Here is a 16,982-nt window from a genome sequence, read left to right as displayed (position 1 = left end):
TAGCTGGGTTTGTAGTGCAGCCAAATGTAACGTATTGAGGTACTGTTATTTATGCGTGAAATTCCTTATCCTTCACACTTAATTGAACCATGACTGCACATAACGACTTTTGAAATTGACATAATTTTGTTACTAATGCATAGTAATATAGAGTTGTCCGTTGAGTAGCAATGCAAGAGAAGAATAGAATGGCCTAAACATTTTGGTCCTGGCGAGTAGAGATCACATGCCTAGGTGCGGATCCAGAATCCCCTTACTGTTTTACAGCTAATAGAAGTCTCCTGTGCCCTTCATTTTTTTTTTCGCCATGGACAAGAGAGAAAGAAGAAATGACAGTGTTGAGATAACGTTCATGATGCATTTGGTCCTAGGCAATACTACTAGAAAAATTGTTACTATGCATCTGCCACTGTTCATGGCCATGCACGGACACAGTAAATGTCTTTTCCATTTGGTCCTAGCAATACTAAGAGCTAGCTAGGCCAGATCACGAAGTGTTGGAAATATGCGCATTATTTTAAAATATCATATTTTATTTGGAGTACAATTTATAATTGTTTATTGATATAAAGTAATCTACCATTAGCAATAGGCTATAACACATAATTGATAAGAATGACTCGAAGGTATAATTTATAATTGTTTATTGATGTAAACCGAAATGGAAGTCATTGGGTTGATAAAGTTGAGCTTGACGATCTAATCAATACTGAGGAAGCATCTCCTTGGACCTAGTCAAAGTTGAGTAAGTAGTCGAAGTCGAGGATGTAGTCGAAGTGGCAATACATGAGCGATCCAGCAGTTGTGTTGTCCAAAAATCTTATTATCACTCCTCGTGCAGGCTTCACAATGCCAATGGTCCGAAGATATCGCACACCATCAACCTTAGTGCACGCCAAGGATAGGGTTGACGAGGTTCAGCAGCTCAACACAAAACACATCAATTCCAAGGAGAAAAAGATGAATATGATTGATTTGTTTGTAGCCTTGTTGCCTCACAAAAAGTGTTAGGATTTTACCGGAAGCATCATCAGGATCATCAAGCCAAGCACAAGATCAACACACAAGACACGATATTTTTTAACGAGGTTTGGCCAAGTTGCCTACATCCTCGGAGCATGACTACGAACGCTCCTTCCCAACTGTTTCAGTCTTGCTTTTTGGTTACAACAGTGGTGCCTTCTATTTAAAGGTCCGGAATTAGGAGTTCGACTACAACTCTAATCCGAGTCCCACCTAATTATAATTCAAGTCTATCTGTAACCTACCATGTATACATATTCAACATATATTCCAACAAGCTCCACCTTGGCGAATATGCACGCCAACTTGAATCCGCCATGTGTGAACCTCCATGTACCTAGACTTGAGCCGTCTATCTCCGCTGCTCATCCTAAATAGTCGTATAAGGATGCCTTGCCACCAGGAACGTGTTCCACAAAATTTGCAGCTCCTACCTCCATGACTTCACCTTTCAGCTTGTACTAATGACTTTCTGTCTTCTCACCTATCATCACAGTCTTACCATCCTGCATCACATTCAATGTCTTCTTATCTGACATCGCCTGATACAGCCAACCTTCTCCATGCAGAAATCCAAGCGATATTAGATTCTTCCTAAGTCCCGGCACATACCGCACACCCTCAAGTAGCACTTCTTGTCCACCATACATTTTCAGTTTGATATTGCCGACTCCCATAACACGGTAACCCGTGTCATCTCCCAAGCGAGTAAGACTAAAATCACCTTCAGAGTATGAAGAGAACCACTCCTTGTTTGTTGTTGCATGATATGAACTTGCCGAATCTAACAACCATGCTTCACCACAAGACTTTTCACTTGATAGCACGAGAAGATCACCATCACTATCCAAGTCATCTTTCTTGGAAACCACAATATTTGTCACGCCCTTCTTCAGTTCTGTACAATCTTTCCTTACATGTCCTCAATCCTTGCATTCATAGCATTGTGGCCCCTTCTTTTTCTTTTTCTTGTCAGTCTCACTGCCTCAATCACCTTTGACCAAAAAAGCATCTCCAGATGAACTCTCACCGGCATTATTCTTCCTCCTTTGTTCATGAGCAAACAACACCGCAAGAATATCATCTACTTTGACTACCTCTTTGCCATACGTCAGTGTTGTGATCAAGTGCTCATAAGACCTTGGCAAGGAACACAGAAGAATAATCGCCTTGTCTTCATCATCAATTGTCACCTCCACCTTCACAAGATCAGCGACAACTTGATTAAAGATGTTTACGTGCTCAGCAAAATCCGACCCCTCCTGCATCTTTAGCCCATACAATTTTTGCTTCAGATACAGCTTCCGAGTCAATACCTTGGACATGAATTGATCATCCAATTTATCCCAAATCTTCTTAGGTGATGTTTCATCCATCATATGGTACATGATCTGATCGGAGAGACACAACCTTATTGTCGCTGCCGCTTGTGCTTGCATCTCTTCCCACTTGTCATCATCTACCATGACTGGCTTCTTGTCGCTAAGAGCCTTCAGGATCTCCTGTTGCACCAGCAAGTCCTTGACTCTTATCTGCTAAAGCCCGAAGTTACCAATCCCATCAAATCTCATCACCTCGAATTTGGATTCCATCGACACCATCTGCCTATTGCTGCAGACCGCTGAATCCCGCTCACGTGTACCTCATGTGTGCTGAACACGCCTCCGCACGCTTGTACCTGCGCCCCGCCTGGACGCACCGCTACGCACACGCCAAACTACGCGTACGCCGCCTCGTACACCGTCTGTGACCGATCCACCGCTCTCAAGCCCCGTCGACAACCACGCCGCTTGCACACGACGAAGCCAACCCGCTCGATCGCTGCCCGCCATTCACCGTCAACCGTCACAAGCAACGGTTCACGAACAACACAATTGAAATTTTCCCGCAATCCCGTGAACTCCTCCTTCGGTTGTTTCTTTCTCTTCGCTGTGTTCTGTCCTGTTGTCGTAGCCCTCGGCTCCTTCTATTGCCCAGCCACTGAAGCTTTCCTATCTGACATGGCAAAATCCAACAGCTCGGTCTCCTGTCTATTCATGATCCAAATCGAGCAGCTTCTCCCGGTCGAACACATCACGTGAAAGAAAAAAAGACTCCACTGATTCGATCTCGATCTCCTACTGTCAGCATAAAACTCCTAAACCGATGCTCCTTGACACCTGCATGTAGCCACAGTGGATCTTGAACCTCGTGACCATCGGACGGGACTCAAGAGGCACGGCCGCCCAGGCTTTATCCAAAGCCGCATGCAAACTCCAGCCGAATCACCATGCAATATTTTAATCCCATATGCAAGCATGCTTTGCTAGAACACGCACATCACCTAAGCCCATGCAATATTTTAATCCCATATGCATGCATGCTTTGCTAGAACACGCACATCACCTAAGCCCATGCAACTCAAATGCAAGACAGGCTTCCGTATCCGACTCCGTATTTCTATCGGCTCGCAGCCACACGCGATCTGCACGGCCTCGCCTCCGCGTAACCTGCCATCACACATCGCGTCCGGCCAAGTAGCCATAGTACAAGTTGACTGTGATGGACACCCAAACGCACGTATAGCATGCAGACTTGCAGAGCACCGCACATCACCTGGCCGTCCTCACCCCCCGACCGCACGATGTTGGACACTTCGCGCCATCGCGTCGCAACTCTCAACACTTCCAACAACCTTCGAAGTCCACCATGGCTTTCTCCATCGCCGTCGCTGCTCCACCTTAAGCCAACAACAGCTGCTCCAATCTGGATTGACCGCCCGTCAATCAGACCGTGAGTCGAAACCGCCGCCTTGTCCACGATGTCTTTCAGCCGCACCATCAAACCTGGCCGTCACGTCTGACCGACCCCTATCGAACAGCAGCCCTCAGCCGCCATCAACCCGATCTCCACGTATGGATGGATCCCCGTTGATACAGCCCATCGGACGGTTCAAGCCGCCACGCTCAAAGTGTCCGAATCAACCGATCGAGTCGTCGATCACCGCCATGCTCTACCTTGCGCCATCCTTCCCCGGACCCGTGCAAGCCTTGCACGGTGTGGAACATATCCTCGTGTCTTCCCTTGATCTTTTTTCATGGCTTTGATACCATTTATTAGGATTTTAGCGGAAACATCACCAGGATCATTAAGCCAAGCACAAGATCAACACACAAGACGCGATGTTTTTTAACGAGGTTCTGGTAAGTTGCCTACATCCTCGGGGCATGACTACGGGCACTCCTCCCCAACTGTTTCAGTCTTGCCTTTTGGTTACAACGGTGATGCCTTCTATTTAAAGGCCCAAAATTAGAATTTCGACTACAACTCTAATCCTAATCTCACCTAATTACAACTCAAGTCTATCTATAACCTACCATATACACATATTTGGCACATATTCCAACAAAAAGCTTTGCAAGCCTGGATATCTCTAGAACTTGCACATGGTAATGAAGGGGTAGTTGGATCGGCTATCCATGAGGCCGATGTCGAGCATGTCACCATTGGCGGCGAAGATCTCTCGCAGCGTCTCAGCCTTGTGACATCCCATGAGCATGCCCCAGAGTGCGTCCACAAAGCCCATGGCACGCCCACGCCATGTGGCGAGCTTGATGCCCGTGACGGCACCAATGGTGGTGTCGAGGCACTCCCTGAGGAACGGCTCGACCATGACCCTTGACATGTCAGTGAGCACCACGTGCCTCCGAGCGCACGCCAAGAACACCCTCCATACGCCCGGGTGCACATTAGCAGCGTAGAACCACGACAACACGGTTCATGCCCCCTGACTCAATGACCGATATCAGCACATACACGCGCGGACTCTGACACCTGGATGTGTAGCGCTGCCACCAGTGGGCACAAGAGCAGCAACAACAGCAGACGAGGCACGCCAGCCACCACCGCTATCACGTCCATCGCGCTCACTCCGAGGACACTCTATGTGCTCTCGTGTGCCAAAACTAGAGCTCCATGGCTGTCCTATATAGGCAGCAGTAAGTTTCTAATACTGGTTTAAATAATTCTTAATAAACAGCCATAAACATCACTACTAACCGCTTAATAAACTGTCATACACAATACTAAAATCCACTGAAATAAACAATAAGTAATCTCATTAATTATCACTTATGGCTAAAACAAATAGAAAAAGAAAAAGCTTTGGAATTTTCAAAATTAGAACTCTTGATAAACCAAATTCTAACACAGCGTATCGGAAGGACTCTGTGTTGTTAATGCTTCCTTGTAGGTGTGACAAACGGGTAGGTTTTGCAGTTTTTCGCACTAAATTTGATTCTCTCTGCATAATATTCTATTGGCATGGTGTCACAAATGTGCATGATTGGACACAACACGAAACTAATTAGTGAGATGACGGGCTTATCAATTGTTAATTATAGTGGTGGAGTCAGTCAATCTAGCAATCAGTGAGCTAGGGGTATATACATTAACTTATTCCCAGTTGTGTCGTTGGATATTAAAAACAATATTCGATTTCCAAAAGTCTATTCAAGTCATCAAGTGTGTAGCGTGTTTGAGTCGCAAAGGATACAAGGGAACGTTTCATATTTCAGGTCATATGTATGAGTCAATGATCGACCATATCGAGGATGATCGACCATATCGAGGATGAACTTAAAACACCTTGTGACTCCCCAATATTCGGTTTTTCGAGAGTTTAATTAAGTTGCAGGGAGTTAAGGATGGGCTGTGACGAAGCTAGAGCTCCAATGAGTAGAGTGTATATTTGTCTAAATATAAATAGTGTAGATGTTTGAAATTAAATGGTACACGAGAAATAAAACTAAATTACTAATAATTGAGATTTTTTTCGCTAATATCAGTGCACTCTGATAGGATACTGTAATTTCACGCCTAAAGGAACGCTAGGTAGCTTGAAAATTCAGGTCATATGAATGCCCGCCCATATAATCATTGAGAAGGGAAACAAAGGCGGAGAAGCACCTCATTGGACAGTTTTTTATTCAACCTACTTGTTTTTCCAATGGTGTAGCGTAGCTGGTCAGCTTGTTAGAGCATCTCTAACTATATTTCTTTCATTTCGTTCTTTTTTCAATTCTTTCATCCGTTCTCATTCTATTTATTTTTTCTCATCTCCAACAGCTTTCCTTCGAGGGAAATCGCTAAGTGAAAAGAGAGAGAATCCCGTTCTGGAGGGAATGAACTTGGGAATCCCTTCGTGACGAGAACCGTGAAGAGAAACTGTTGAAACGCTGAAGGGAACGAAAATTCCTTCACAACGGGATTTTCGTTCCCAAAGGAAAACGGTTGGCCTTAGTCTTAGAGTTGGATCCAGTCGCCGGTTCCCACAGGTGCCATTCTAGTAAGGCGGAGTATATATATCTAAAGATGTTCAAATGGGTCGTGTCTACTGGGTTGGTTCAAAGCACGATACTATAGGCATGGCTCAGGCACGGCACGGCACGAGGCCACGGGCCAGCACGGGCACGGTCCAGCTAGACACAATCCGGTCCAGTACGTATAGGTTCGGCTATTTTCTATTTTCTATATATTTTTTAATTTTGTAGCTATTTTTATCTATTTTCTACATTTTTATCATATTTTTTATCTATTTTCTATATGTTTTTAATTTTTTAGCTATTGTTTTTATTTTATCGGGCCCGCTGGGCTGATGGGCCGCCCGTGCCTGTCGTGTCCGTCGGGCTGGCCGTGCCGTCGGACCGCAATCGTGGAGACCAACGATGATGTGGTGAGACTAATAGTTGGGCCCCACATGGTGATGTGGCAACCACGTGTGCAAAACCGGGTACAAAACCACTGCAAGGGGTAAAGTGATCCAGTATTGATAGTTCGGGGGAGTAAAATGGACAGTTTAATAGTTTAGGGGATTATCCAGATTAACAACATAGTTTGGAGGAGTAAAATAGACTTCTTCCTATTTTTAAAATTGTGTAGCATGCATATTTCCCCCTTTCCCATTTTTAAGGGCAAAAATAAAAAAATAAGCAACATACTAAAGCATATTTATAAAAATAGATAATATAATATTATATTTATAAATATAGCAAGATTATTCCATACATCATATGTCAAAATCAAGTTTTCGGCACACGATGTGTTGAAAACATATAGGACAAATAGTTTTCATCACACAGTGTGTCGAATATGCCTAGATGCCCTATATGTGGCACATGGCATGTCGTATACGGGCAACAATGTCATATTCGGCACACCATATGCCGAATACAGGACCTGCTCCCCGTGTCTTGATCCAATTGCATCGCGTTCTGATCGTGCTTTTGCCCAAAGTTGATGTCAAATGAGAAAAAGATTGGAAGAGATTGCTTAAGTCACAAACAATACCATCATATGCATAGTGCATAGCTGTTGAATAGCTAGATCATTTCAAGATGGCAGTGGAAAGTGGCAACATAAATTAGCGGAAGAATACGAGTTGTGACAGTCAATGCTATTAGGGTAAGATAGTTGTAGTCTCCAATGTGGTGATAGAAAGTTGTAAGGATAGGTATAAGCAAATCCACCATCATCTTCAAGGTCCCAGAGATGGATGTCTCGGAGAGAGGGGTCATTATGGCATGAAATCGTCGTCGTCGTCATCGTCTTGAGCTATCACGATCGGAGCACGTCCCATTTTATTATTAGTTGTACGTCATCTCGATGTGGTGTGTGAATATCCTCTTGCATTATTCCTTGAATCTTCTCGTGTATTGCTGCTGGAACGTCGAGACATTGGTGGTATGAAATCATCATTCTCATTGTTCTCATTATTTTTTGGTTGAATAGTAGAGGGTGCTCCCGTACCTCTTAGGTTCGCCGATCTTCATCATCTTCTACGCAAACCAGATATCACACCCCCGCCAAATAGCATATACATCACCAAGAAGTTTGGGATATTTTTGTTGATCAACTTTGCGTCTTCCTGGAATGCCTAACACAAAAGACGAGCATTTGAATCAATGGAAAAAAGGTAAGTAGGGTAACCAAATAGAAAATAATAAACCTAAATGTAAGATGCATACTGGTCGGGCAATATCACTATCTTTCTTTGACTCCTAAAGATACCTAGCACATAAGGATGATCGACTAGTTCGCACACCTTGAGATACCTTTAGCGTCACTCGTGCAAGAGGGTCCTAAGGTCATCGGTTGTTACATGTTGAAGCAGAGCGATTAGTGTAGAACAGAAGGGTCTTACATGCAATTTGACATGGCTTGGATTTGGTTGTCATCGTACCATTGCTGAAGAAGCTCGGGAAGACCACCATGAGCCATGACAATGATTTTAAGCATCATGGTTCAATAAAAAAACATCATCTGTGATATCAGTACCATACGATATATTACAAAATAGGTAGTACAACTAATATGTGAATAACAATTTAAAATACAAACTATGTATACGAATAACTTCATAAAGGATAAACTAAATTGCAACAACTCTAATACAATATAATACGATAGTGAACTGATAGTTTATTCCCGGGTTGGACAAGTCCTCCTGTTGTTGCCATGTTGTTTGTAAATTTTGCACTTGCATAGGTCGTAAAAAATATCTACTGCATCCATGTCATATTGCAGCCTCATGGCTCTAGGCCTTACAAGATCCGTGCATCGTGCTCAGGGATAAAGTACCTACTTAGGCCCATCGATCGCTTTGTAGTTTCTTCCTATTTTGAACAAACACATCTTTAGAAGTCATGTGCTCATCAATACATCGATCATGTAGCACATCCAACGCATGCATAAGGCCCTTATTGTGGTCTAAGATGATGCAAACTCATTCCCTATTGCCCACGACATGTGTCCTCACCAATGTGAAGAAACCACAACCAACTATCATTATTCTCACACTCAACCATTGCAAAGGCGAGAGAAATGATCTTATTATTTGCATCCTCTATCATCGCTAACATAATTGTCACACCCAATTTTAATGGATAAGACCCAGTTTTAACAGACAAAACCAAGTACGACTTATGTGTGCCTAGGAAGTTCAACGCACATAAGGACTTCACAGGTCAAATAACAAAAGTAATACTTTTAACTTACAACCGTTTAACTCTTACATTAAAGACTTCACCTAAACAACCTATTAGCTAAACGACATCAACTAAACGACGACAGGGAAATAGAAGCATCGGCGACCAAGCAGCTCCACAAGCACCGATTGGAAGACACGCTCCTAGTACACCAGGTCGTCGTCTTGAAAGTCTTTCACTGAGCAACATATGTAATGTGGGAGATAGCAAGGGTGAGCATATGGAATACTCAGCAAGTGTGAGAAAGATAATAATATGTAGGCTTACAACAAGAATAGACTAAAACATGATATATTTGTGTAGATGCGAGTAAAGAAAACAGTAATGTAATTCAAAAGCATTAAATAGTTATTAAGTGAATATAATTTAACAATCCAACAACTAGACATTACCCAAGGCTAACCATCATACAAACCATAACCATCCAACCATCACCCGTATCACCAACATATAGCCAAATCATTATCATGGCCAACTAATCATGTAAGAATCGAAGTCTCCTATAACCGTGGGCACGGCCGTTATAGCAATTTTACACTCTGCAGAGGTTGTCCAACTTTTAGCCATGAGTCGTGATACCCATATTGTCGTGTTTGCAAGATACTTAACACACACCAGTGGTGTACCACTAGAAAATCACTACGAAGCATGGTCCATCAATTAGGTCCTGGTATCCCAACGAATGCGAGCCAGGTGTCTAACTGAAATGCTAAGCTTTACCCATATCGACCTCGTGTTTGAATGATATTTTTTGGATTGTCACTCCACGAACTGGTGCTTATATGTGAAACTTAGGAAAGGACTATCCAACAAAAAAATACCAACAAAACCTAACACCTTTTCTTCGAGCGTATCCACAAACCCATCACATGAACCACTATTATCAAACCAGCTCCTTGTCCAAGTCCTAAGGTTTCATATTACTAATACGAGTTCATCATCACCATTGCATATATCCACTAAACATGTATATGACACCTCCCAATATTCCGACAGTATGACTAAGCAATTTTACCCAAAAGACCCATATTAACTACCACTTAGGATTCAAGGAATATAAAGAAAGAATTAGCTAAACTCTAACAAAGCAGATTACCCATCAAGTTGATAGTCATCATATGCAATTTTGTAAAATAAAATATTTAAAATATAGTTTCAAGATGATCAAGGACACTTACCTTTTACCCAATGCTGCTCAGTATTGTCAAAATCTTGATCTTGAAATCCATCGAAAAGATTCGAAGTGTTGTTGTCTAATCGCACGATTATCAGCAAAGCATACAAACAAACATACTAAGAATAGTATACAAAACAGAAGAACAACAAGACAAAACCTATCTAAAAAGATACGACTTTGAAAAATGAATCAAACAGCACATAAATCGTTTAAAACGGAGCTAAGACGATAAAGTTACGCTAAAAACGAGTTTTAGATTTAATCTGAAAAAGAAAAGGACTTAGTTTGAAATAAATAAAAAGTTTAGGGACCTTTTTGTAAAAATAGAGAGACATATTTGTAATTATAGAAAATATTAGGGACCAAAGTGTATAAAGCATGGACTTTTATATGAGAACAGAGAAGTTCAAGGGTCTATTTGCAAAATTACTAATTACTAGAATATTTAGAATTATTTTTATATTGAAAAACAACTAATGTGGCATGGAGGTGGCTGGTGACGTGGTAGGTGACGAGGCAAGGGGCGCTGACTGGGATAAGTGATGACACGTGGCGATGTTTGATTGGTGGCTGAAGGGGTAAAGGTGTATCTAATCGGCACCACACATGATAGATCTAACGGCTCAGAATAAGGGAGGCGGTCAGAGGGGAACGAGACGGCGGCTCCAAGGGCACGAACGGTGGCGCACGACTGGAGAACGACGCAAACCTCATTGCTGGTGTTGGATCTTGACAGCGAGCAACGGCAAATGAAGAGGAGAGCAAGGGGAGTCCGTTTTGAGGCTTACCGAGAGCAGTGCTACACCGAAGGTGCGTCGGCGATGATGAAGGCTACGGGGCACTCGGGAACTCGATGGGAAGAGGTCTCCGGCAGTCGGGGAACCAAGGCAAAGGAGGGAGAAGCTTCGGCGGTCGCGAGTGGCTCTGATGGTGGGCTCGACTAAAGCTAGAGGGTACCGGAGCGGCGCGACGGCAAGCTTCACCGAGGCGACGACGACTATGGTGACGACGAGATCGATCTCGATGACTTGGCGATGGGAAAACTTAGATAGGGTCATGGGCACTTATATAGGCGGGCAGAGGAGGGCTCGGGACATCTTGGGACTCTTAGGAAGCGCCAGATTTTGAATCGGACTCAGCGGCGGTGGTCGTTTCAGAGATGGAGAAGACGGGCGCGGAGAAGAAGGTGGAAACAGCCAGGGCACGTTCGAAAGGCGACTGAGCGGGCTGGCGTAGAGGCGAGCTGGGCTAGGGAGTGGGCCAGCTCAAGCGCGGCCCAGGCGAGAAGGGAAAGGGAGGAGAGGAGAGAAGGTTGGGCTGGCTAGCGGGTTGGGCTGGAGAGAGAGGGGAGGGAGGGAGAGAGGTTTGGGCCAGGTTAGGCTTAGGTTTTGGGGTTTTCCCTTTTATATTCTACTTCTATTTTCCTTTTCTATTGCTATTCTAAAGCAAAACAATTCCGTATAAAAGCCAACAAAAACCAAATAAACCCTACATTCCTATTTCTAGCATGAATGCATTCAAACAAAATATATCCTAAGTCAAAAATAGATTTGGTTTTAGAAAATAGGTTTGATCCTATTCTATTTGTCTAAATCCTAATTAATTCTAGGAAAATTTTAAGAAATTGATAAATTTGAAAATCAGGGTGTTACAATAATCGATTTTGACGACAAACATATGACCACGCTAACAAGGGTGATGTGGAGTTGGGCTATGAACCTCACATCAACGGCACGACTCACATTCCTAACAGCCTCTTCGCTGTATATAGAGTGTGTCTACTTATCACAAAATAGTTCTCATGTTTTGGATTATATGCTCATACGAAGTAAGGATAATTCGGGTGCTTGATACACCTGATCTCATACTATGTAAGGTTAGACTGAGCGCACTTATGCTCTCTTCTTATGATTACAACATAGGTGCTAATAAAGTGGATGACCTCATCCCTGTTATGAAACCGTTGTTCGACCTGGATGTCGCTATTCTGGTATCCACAGTTAATTAAGGTGTCATACTCAATGACGGTATAATCCAGTAGCCCAACACCACGAAAGTATTGGATCGCCAGCACTGGGTCATCGTTATCAGCAGCTTTTTCATCCCCGCTACCACCGGCTTCATCATCCATACACCCTGCATCTACTTCAGAAGGGTTCACTCCAGCTCCATCTATACCGGAACTACTGCATCCATGTTATTAAACTAAGTAAATAGTCTAATTATACTGACTAATCAAATTCATGTAATCAAACTTAGCAAATAATCTAAGTACTCTAATTTATCAACTTAATATAATTAAATAAATGTAACTGAATGGATTAAACAATCTACTTACTCTGATTACTACTACTAATCTAAGTATTAATTAAATACATAATCTAAATACTTACTATAACTAAAGGGAGCATTCTAGAAGTGTTCATCTCGCTCTGCTGCTCTTCGCATTGCTCCTCTCCTTTTGCTCCTCCTCTCCCCATGCTCCTGCTCCTCCTCTCCTTGTGCCGCTACTTCTCGCCTCGCGTTGCTCCTCCTCAATGTCTGCTCTCATTTTATACCGTGGAAAGCAGCAGCATGCGAAAGACATAGTCGAAAGCAGCAGGGCCACGTTGCATGCGAAATACACGGAGCTGAAAGCTATACACGACAAGATACGAGCACACGGGACTAGGTGTTTTCGGCACCTCATGTACCCAATACGACATTGTGCATCGTATTCAGCATATGAGGTGCCAAAAACATTTTTTTCGGTGCGCAGTATATTAAAAACCTATTTTTTATGAATAAGGTGCTGCATACACATGCTATATTTATAAATACGATAATTTATTTTCTATTTTTATAATATAAGTTCCATATATTGACAATTTTTATAATATAAATTCTATATATTGCCTATTTTGTCAACAGGGCCCATTTTCAAGTCATATGTATGACCGCCATATCGTTCACCAAATATAAAAAACAGCCGGAAAGCATCCTATTGCACGGTGGTACTTTTAATTTGGTCAATTTGCAAATGGTGTTTCACGCGTCTCTCAATTCCCCTTTCACCGTACACATAGGAGATTTTTTATTTTAATTTTTTTATTCTAATATTCTAATACCAACCTCTTCTAAACCATATTTTTAGGAATTAATCCTCTTAGGTGGCATGATAAGACAACGTGGTCATACTAAGAAAAAACATAACATGACATATTTCATGTCACATCATCCCGGCTGGAGTGAAAAGATAGCTCTATAACATCCTTGGATTGCATGACAAGTATGGACTTTTTTTAATAGTGATGCGACATTAGTTATTTGTCGTGCCACAGCTACTGACGCGACTAAAAGGGTTAGTTTTTAAAATTATAGTTTGGCTATGGTTAATACTAAAATACTAAAATAAATTAGAATAAAAAACTACGTATCGAGGAACAACACGGCACGTAGTGTTACTCCTACAAGGCCACGACTAATCCCCTAGCATTGTTGTCTTGCTGCGCCATTCTTGGTACCACCAAGGGAGAGCGAGAGCTCCTCCATGCTATACATAATGTGCTCTCGTTGTCATCTCTTTGCTCTAGATGGGCTTGCGCCACATGATATGATATTAACTTTATAGCATGCCAAGACCTTAATTAGAAAAGCAGGTCCTCGCATTGCTCGCTAGGGCGACTCAGGGACGACACAACCTTGTTGCCCCTACCCCGTCAATCCATTTGGCGCGACTGTTATCGCCATTGCCGACTGACGATGGTGATAGCGGCAGCCTATGACGGAGCCATGCAGCCTCCGTCACAGCCTCCTTCCCCTCCCACCATCCCTTTCATCTCCTTATCTTTCTTCCTTTCTTCGCTCCATGGATCTGGTGGCAGCGATTGAGTAGTGGCCAGATCCTCTTCATCTCGGTGTCAACTAGATTGGCGCAAGGGCGGCCGGCTCCTTCGAGGTGGTGGCCGGTTCTACGCACCACCTTTGGGGTATGCGCTACGGCACACATGGGCGGTTGACTTCTTCGTGGTGGTGGCTGGATGTTCATGGTCCACCACTAGAATTCATGCAATGGTGATTTGCTATATTTTTGAGGTGGTCGACTAGATCCACTTAGCGGCGGTTGGCTCTATGTGGTTGAGGCGCAGATCCGGTGGTCTACAGGCAGCTTTTGGTTGTTGAGGTGCAGATCTAGTGAGGTGGCCTACTGATTGGGCTCTTGTTGCACTCGCCGCCATTTGAGTCTCCCTAGACTGCTCTGGCTCCTCTCCTTGCCAGATTGGTCTCTTCACCCCGATCTAGCCTGCGAGGTGCTAGATGGCTTGGTGATGACTCTGTGGGCAGCGTGTGTGCGAGGAGTCAACTTCCTCCATGAAACCTTTGGCTTGGGACAAGTGTTTTGGTTAGTTTGGTGACAATGACGCTCTAGTCCTCTTCTCGTGGTGCTCGTCATCGTCGTGGCCTCTTGTACGTCTTATGGGATCCTCCCCTTGCCAGATCTGTCTCTTCCCCCACATTAGGCCCACGGGGAGCTTCTGTGACTTGGAGATAGCTTTGTGTATTGTGTATGCTCAAGAGACTGGCAACTGCATCATTGCCGGCACATTACCGGCGGCTACGATGTGCTTGTGGCACAACCGTGTTTCCCCCTTCGACATGGTTGAGTGCAGGAGCACTAGGAAAAAGCCCTGTTCATCTTCCTGACGATGTTGGCGCCGGTGATGCCCTCAAGAGTTGTTCCCTCTTTGGAGTTGGCGTTATGGTGTTTTCTGTTTACTACAGGACGTTCTCCTGGTGAAAATCTACTTCTGGTTTTCTGAATGTGTGACAATGTCGCCTTTGTTGTTGCGCCTTCCTTCGAGGTGTCACCTGGAAGTTCCTTTCGGCTTGGGTCCGCATTTGGTCTGTTCTGCGGTATTATTAACCATCTATAGCCTAGTTTATCTAGGTAGATGGTCCGTGACGTGGTTGTTGAGTTGTTTTTTTGCAGTTTTTTAGCCTAGTTTAGCTAGATAGTTTGTTCATTGTGTTTATGATTGTATGCTTTGTTTTCTCTTAATTAACCAATCAAATTAGCCTGTCAAACTTATCATTTTATTAATACAATAGATAACTTTCCTACCGATTCATTTAAAAAAAATTATGCATAGTCCACAGCACGCCTCTTGGATACTTTCCTCACTAGTTTTGACCGATAACCGCTACGCGCTACCATCCCTCACGTTTCATTCCCCCTTTGCAAAGGTGGAGTTGAAAGATTTGCTTATTTCCTGCAAGATTTTTTAACCATGTCATGCATTCATGTCTAATGTTCAAGCTAGGCCTCATCACTTGACAGGCACGTGCAACTAATTTAAAAGATCGTCGAGACGGTGAGTGTGAATGAGGTCAACAGCTAGTGACCTGTTTTGGATGCATGGGTCGTCCTTGCCATACAGGTACAGGCCCACAGCTCCAAGCACTACACGTGTCTACGGTCCAAACCCCTGGGCGCAAACCGGATCGAAACCTGTACCAACCTACGACCGTAGGGGCGTCTAGCTGCTGCTCCTGTATGCTACCAGTAGAGTTTTCAAGTGTACATTCTTTTCAAAAAAGAAAGCATATATACCTAAACAAGTTGCACATAAATATCGTGTTTGATTTTCCACGCAGCTTGTCTAGGTATGCTTTCATTATAGAAAATTCACAGCAAATAGCGCGGAAATAAAGTGTTCGGTTCATATAGATTTTAGACGTGATGTCATTATTGAGACCAATGTGACGTGATCACCGGTTTTCACCATCCTAGCGACCTAGCCCGATAGCCCCATACGACACGAATGAAGAATCTGTTTTGGCAATCAACGAAGGAGCCGATGAGAGTCTAGCTGGCAGAAGGGCCGATGCAAGATGAGCGCGGAGTACACGGTGGACCTGTCCATGCATCTGTCCGTGCTCCCTTCTCTCGATTCCATGCTGTCTCTATCATGCGAGGACCGAGGAAGGGATCGACAGACGACAGGTAATGGCCGGCCGGTGTGGTGCATGCATGCATGCATGCATGCTGCCACCGCCCCCACCGCGCGCGCGCTGCCAGCAGGACCAGCCAGCCTAAAGCCGTCTCTGCCTGTCGCTGCCTCGCGCTCGTCCATGCCGGGTGTGGTGCAACCCCCCGCCGACGTGTCCAAGGCCGCCCGCGCCGAGGCATGCGCGCGCCACCCCATTGGCGATCGCGAGGACGAGCCAATGCAAGCCCCGACGCCCGCCCGGCCCGGGCCTGCTGCGTGCCGACGCCCGCTGACGACGTACCGTGCGTCGAGAGACCTCGGCGTCCGCTTCTACGTCAAGCCCCGCGCCGACGGTAAATGGTGGCCGAAAAACAGCGGCGCGCAGATACGATTCTTCTACGCGCACAATACTGACACCCTGTGTGCACGCACTAGCAAACTGGTGTGCCTTCGTTGTGTCTACGCTCGGCATGCGGAGAGGTCATGCCATGTGCACGCTAACGTGTGCTTAGCTCGGCGTGATACGGACGGAGAGACGCTAAGTGGTCATGTGAGTGTTAGACCCTTATAGTTAATCTTTAGCTAAGTTAACCCATATTTCTAAGTGCAACATAATTAATTATGAGATTAAGCTATCATTAAGTGTTCATGTGTAATCCCTAAGAGTAAGAGCAGTTCGTCACCTTGCTGCCGCACAACAGCAGCAACACGGGAATCCAACTCAGTGGCTAAGCTAGCCTTTGCCATCGAGGTCATGCGACCCTGACAAAATTTCACGAAACCTATGAA

This window comes from Phragmites australis, chromosome 9, assembly GCF_958298935.1.
Source record: "Phragmites australis chromosome 9, lpPhrAust1.1, whole genome shotgun sequence".
Lineage (NCBI taxonomy): Eukaryota > Viridiplantae > Streptophyta > Magnoliopsida > Poales > Poaceae > Phragmites > Phragmites australis.
Note: the sequence above shows the minus strand (reverse complement) of the source record.